The sequence below is a fragment of the Pongo abelii genome, chromosome 2 (genome assembly GCF_028885655.2).
Source record: "Pongo abelii isolate AG06213 chromosome 2, NHGRI_mPonAbe1-v2.0_pri, whole genome shotgun sequence".
In the NCBI taxonomy this organism is placed as follows: domain Eukaryota; kingdom Metazoa; phylum Chordata; class Mammalia; order Primates; family Hominidae; genus Pongo; species Pongo abelii.
In genome coordinates this window covers 136,514,409-136,520,408 of record NC_085928.1, presented here as the reverse complement: position 1 = coordinate 136,520,408, position 6,000 = coordinate 136,514,409, and the positions used below count along the sequence as shown (strand labels likewise).

At 36.0% G+C, this 6,000-nt stretch overlaps 1 long non-coding RNA gene across 1 annotated transcript in view; it reads right to left on the bottom strand.

Annotated features, from left to right (window-relative positions):
- Positions 1 to 876: 876 nt before the first annotated feature.
- The window catches only part of LOC129058624 (uncharacterized), a 44,612-nt gene continuing 39,488 nt past the window's right edge, over positions 877 to 6,000 (bottom strand). The window contains exon 3 of the long non-coding RNA XR_008523880.1: positions 877 to 1,101. This is a non-coding gene — a long non-coding RNA (uncharacterized LOC129058624). The remainder of the gene's footprint in view (positions 1,102 to 6,000) is intronic.

Sequence of the window (6,000 nt, the reverse complement as noted above, 5' to 3'; positions counted from 1 at the left end):
CCTGATGACACATTTTCACTCTTCTTAACACTGCTTCCTGAAGGAGTCAACATGATGTCAAGGTGACAGAATTAAGAATGACACCAGAGGAATGGTCAGAAAATTAACTTTTCAAAACTTTTGTGTTAGATGTTTGGATAGACATTCAGTAACGTGTGGTGATCACGAATGTGTCTTTAGTTTATTTTGAAAACGAATCCTGAATTACCAGTTGAGCAGCAGAACCTGTTTATACTCCAAAAACAAATTACATTGAATTTAAAAAGCCATTATGAAGAGTGCCTTATGATAAAGAATAGATTTTCTGGCTAAAAGCATTTTCCATCATTTGACAAAGTATAGTCAATCTTAAAGAAAAGCTTCAACTTACGCATTCTTTTCAAAATTAATACTTATGAAGACAGGAAGTTGAATAGATGAAGAGTGATGACTTTTTGCGGGATCTGAGCCCTAAAGTTTTGGGCCTACACTATTCCTTCCTATCTCATCAGAGAAGTTGAGGCAAGATCTCTCTTTTATCTGGCTCTCAGATTTTTGAGTATAATAAGCTCTCAATTCCTTATAGGAAAGATAGAACACATCAGAAAAGCATTCCAAATCATTCCAAATCCAATGAAAGTCACCATTTGATGACTGTAAACTAGCCCCACTCATGGTTTGTTTGGATTTTCTTTTTTTTTTAAAAGACATTAGAATACATTCAGCTTTTTCTGCTTCTGTGTGTCAGTTGCAGAAATGGGAGTTGGAACTAGCCAACTCCATCAGTCATCTACCCCCAAACAGTCTCTGAAATTTCTGTTCCTCTCTAGATAGTGGATGTTCAGTCATTTTGCAGCACTCATCTCGGCTCTAATAACAACTCTATTATGGCCCTGTGGCCTTTTTCGTAACATTTATTTTCAGGTTTGCCATGTGTTGGGCATCCATAACAGCCGGGCTGACTGTCACTTTGTGGCTCCAAAGGCGTCGGCAGTGAGAGAGATCTGGACTCTTGCAAAGTATGATGGAATTGGCTGGATTTCATGTGACAAGCTCAGATGATGGCCCTTTGTCCAGAGCAGGCATGACAGAAATGGAAATGCTTGATACAGGTCCTGTTTCCTAAGAACATGTAAAGGACAACTTATGGTGATTTGGGGGATTAAATCGCAACTTTTTCTTGAACTTAAAGCTCTATCAATTAGGTAGGCAGCTTGTTTTACTGGGAATTTTCATGGGACCAATATTTGTAAAGGAATGTATTGCTTAAGTGAAGCAGGACCTAGCTTATGACTGAAACTTACATTTGGGTAACACTTTAGCAGCATATCTTCTGTTGAACCAATTATGATCACGTTCCACTGGAATCTAGGTCTAATATTACTTTATAGAAATTTTACAATCACCTGCTTAGGGATACGTATATACATTAACTGGATCTATCAGGGATTAACAAATTAATAGATATTGCCTCTTCTCTTTTTACCTAATGACTATTTGTTTAATAACTGCACTTTTATTATATCAGATTGAGATTTTATCACATTAAAAGGATATGTGAAAACCCCTAAAAAATTTGTTTTGGGAAAAAAGTAATGATAATTTATCCATTTTCCTAAACTACTTGTTTCAGTATTTAGATAGCTAATAAAGACAGCAACCACCTTTAAGTAAACATTCTATCAGATTGAGACTATTGAGAGCAATCTATAAACAATACACCCACTTGCTGATCACTGGTGCATAACTGATGTCCAAGATGCAAAATGGATTACCATGATTTAAACTCTCAAAAATATTTTGAGTTGGGCAATTTTTCAGGATAGACAACTGTCTACATGACACCTCCACTTAACTAGCCAACAGATCTTTCAAATGGGTCATGTTCGCAACAGAATTCTTGAGTTCTCTATTACTCCAAAACTTACTAAATCTTAGGCTTCCCATCTCTTTGATGGCATCATTTATGTTGAGATGCTTGGGCTACAACTAGGGTATCATTCTTGATTCTCTTTTTTTTTTTAACCATATTCCCTATTAAAGGGATAGGAAAGCATAAGGTGATATCAGTTCTTCCTTCAAAATATATTCCAAATCTGAACACTTCTCAATACCTCCATTCCTTTCACCCTCATCCAAGCCATCATGATCTCACAGCTGGCCTGCAAGTTCTCTTAACTGATCTCTCTGCTCTTCCGTTTCTCATTGTTAGTCAGTTTTCTACACAGCAGCTGGAGTGGCAATTATTTCATAATGTGTATCAGATTGTATTGCTTCCCTGATCAAAACTCTCCAGTGCTTTCTTATCACATTCATATCTACTACACCCTACAAGATTTTCCCCTGCCCATTTCCCTAAACTCATCGCCTGTCACTCCTCTTCCCATTTACTCTGCTCTACCCAGTCTCACTTCTTGTTCTTCAGACACGCTGAGATTAGTTCCACCTCAGTGCCGTTGCACTCACTATTCCTTTAGGCTGGAATATCTTGTCTCTGTTTCTTTGCCTAGCTCATCCCATCACTTGATTCAGGCTTCTGTTGAAATGTCATTTCCCCATGGAGCCTTCCCTCAACAACCTTTCCAAGCTGTCTCCCCCTGATTTCCACATGGTCTCCCCATTTCACCTGCTTCATTTTTCTCATAGTACTTATAACAGTCAGGGTGTTCCGGAGACAGGAAACCAGTAGAATAAATCTACGTACGAATATATAAATTTATTTTAGGAAATTGACTTATGTAATTGAGGGGTTTCACAAGTTTGCAATTTGTAAGGAAGGCTGGTAGGCTGTAAACTCAGGGGATTTCTGTGTTATGGTCTTAAGACAGAGTTCCTTTTTCTTCTGGCAACACCTCAGTTTCTGTTCTTAACACCTTCAACTAATTGAATGAAGCCCACCCACATAATCAAATGTAAATCCTTTATTTATAAACAACCAATTGAAGATATTAATCATATTTATCAAATTTCTTCATATCAATATCTAGACTACTGTTTGGCCAAATAACTGGGCATCATTGCCTAGCCAAATTGTCACATAAAATGTAACCATCACAGTACTTATCACCTTGTGCCATTAGACGGGCATTGATTTATTTGTTTGTAATAAGTCTCCTTCACTAGAATGCAAAGGTCATGACAGCAAGAAGACAGGTTCAACGCCATATTCCAGTGCCTATAATAGTACCTGGCACACAGTAAATACTAGATAAATGAATAAATCTGGCTTCTTTCTTGTCTTACATGAAATAACCTCTTTAGAACAAAGAGTCACAGACAGTATTTTGATAGTGCGGCCATTCAACAAAGGTATATCAACTACTGAGAAATGATAGACAATAGCCCTTCAGATGTGCTAACATGTACTTGTTAAAATTCTCAGGGTGAGCAGGAGACATGATAATTGTCAATTCTGAGGCAGGAAGCACTTAACACTGATAAGAAAGAGCTAGCCAATTTCAACCAACCAATGTATAATTCCAATGGCAAGTATTTAATTTGCACATGGGAGAAGAAAACTCATGTTGGAAGTTATTTTTGTGTTTTGCAAAGTAATAAACAAATTGTATAGCAAATAATAATTCAGAATAAAAATACAGCAATCAAGATACCTACTCACCTACTTAAGTTATAACTTTATTTTAACTTTGAGTTTTGAGGACTAATTTTATAGCTTTGATAGAGTAGTTTTAAGAAATATATGTACATCTTCATGAAAGGAATTTTTTTCTTGAGTTAATTTGATAGAGAGGGAGGAGATGAAAGTGACAAACATCAAAAGACTCTGGAGTTTTAGGCCGAGCACCTGGTGGGACGTAGAGCATAATATAACACTGGAGGCAGAGTCAGTTGGGTTGGAGACAACATGTTTTTCAAATTGTGATATGGGTTTGCCAAGACAAGATTAAGAAAGTTAGGCTTCCCAGACCACAGAAAGACATACGTTTATTTGATCTTGATAGTTATTAAAATAGTTTGCAAAACTAGACCCTACAGCCTTTCTAGATTTGGGGATTTAAGAATGTGACTAACATTTTGGATTTGGAAAATATTACGGATATCTTTTCAACTTAGTCATGTGATATTTATGGATTTCAGTATCCTACCATATTTAACTTTGTAGTCCCCAGTCCTAACTGTTTACGAACATCTTTTTCACATTTGTCATCCTACTTGAGCCTTATGACAACTCTTTGAGGTAAGTGAGATAATAGTATTACCCCTATTTCACCAAAGTGGAAACTGAGCCTCTGGACAATTTACCCAATGGAGGTCACACAGCTAGGAATTGATGGCATTAGGATGTAAACCCCAGTCTTAGAAACCTTTCACACCCCACTGTTCTGCCTCCTTTTTAGTGAGAGCCGAGATTATCAGGTCTAAACCTTTTGGCTGTTGAGGACTAAATGATAAGTGAGTTGGTCATTCTATTAACTGGGCTGCTGGACATTTTCCCAATGATGTACCCAAGAGTTTTCTTGGTACATAAAAAAATTTCATGTTACAAGGCTTAAGCCTTGTAACATTTTGGATGATGCTTTATTCTAGCATAATGTGTGAACCAGTTCTCGCATCCTGTGTCACAGTCTTCTTTGCATTAACTATTATCCTGTGTAATATGACTATCTTTCTATTTCTCATAGAATCACAAGGAAATATTTTCCCCCAAGTGTAATAGTTTCTCCTATCATCAATTCATTTTTTCCTTTAAAGTCTATTTCATAAGGACTTTTTTGTGTTTTGTTTTTGTTTGTTTTGGTCTATTCTTTCCCTTGATTTTGTACAACCAGTCCTGGCACAGTTGTTTACACCAACTGCTTCAAGAAATACATTTTACTCCATATCCATACCACTTTTGGAGTTGCTTTTCTCTTTTCTTGAGCTGTTTTGCTTTTTATAGAGAACCACACAGACACACACACGCACTGCACACACGCATATATATATATATATATATATATATGCTCTCTATAACAAGAAAAATAATCTACTGATACCTTTGTTATTGATAGCACTAATAAACTCTTAGTACTATCAATAATGAAGTGCCATCAATAACACTAATAAATTTTTCTTGTTATAGAGAGCACTATATATATAGTGTCCAATATACTTATAACTATACAGTTATCAGTTACAGTTATCCAATTAATATCAATTTGGACACAATACTTTATATGCATTTTATTTGATACAAATTAAAACAACTCCAAATTTGGCAAAAATTGAAACAATAATATGATGCACTGGTGAAACTGGAAGAAAGCAGAAAATCTCCTATACTGCTGGTAGACAATGTATTAGTACAACCTTTTCGAAAACAGTTGGGTAATAATATATCAAATATTTTTTTAAATTGCATACCCTTTAACTTTCTAATTCCATATTCATAAATCTATTTGAAATATTTAAGAATTCGTGCAAAGGCTTAATTATATGACCGTTCAATGAGCATTGTTTTGAAGAGTAAAAATTTGGCAGTAATCTAAATAGCCAATATTAAAAGATAGGCTAAATACGTGATGGAACATCCTGACTCTGGATTATTGTGCATCCATTCATTTAAGAAAGAAGTTGAAGAAAAAATACATAATACTATAGAAAGATATTCAAGATGTACTTTAAAATAAAAAATCCAATCAAAAACAGTATTTAGAATAGGATTCCACTATTTTTTAAAAGTACATGTATGCCGGACATGGTGGTTCACCCCTGTAATCCCAGTACTTTGGGAGGCTGAAGTGGGCAGATTACCTGAGGTCAGGAGTTCGAGACCAGCCTGGCAAACATGGTGAAACCCCATCTCTTCTAAAAATACAAAATTAGATGGGTGTGGTGGTACACACCTGTAATCTCAGCTACTTGGGAGTCAGGCAGGAGAATCACTTGAACCCAGGAGATGGAGGTTGCAGCGAGCCGAGATCATGCCGCTGCACTCCAGCCAGGGTGACGGAGTAAAACTGTCAAAAAAAAAAAAAAAAAAAAAGCACATGTAGGAAAAAAAAAAAAGCTACAAAATCA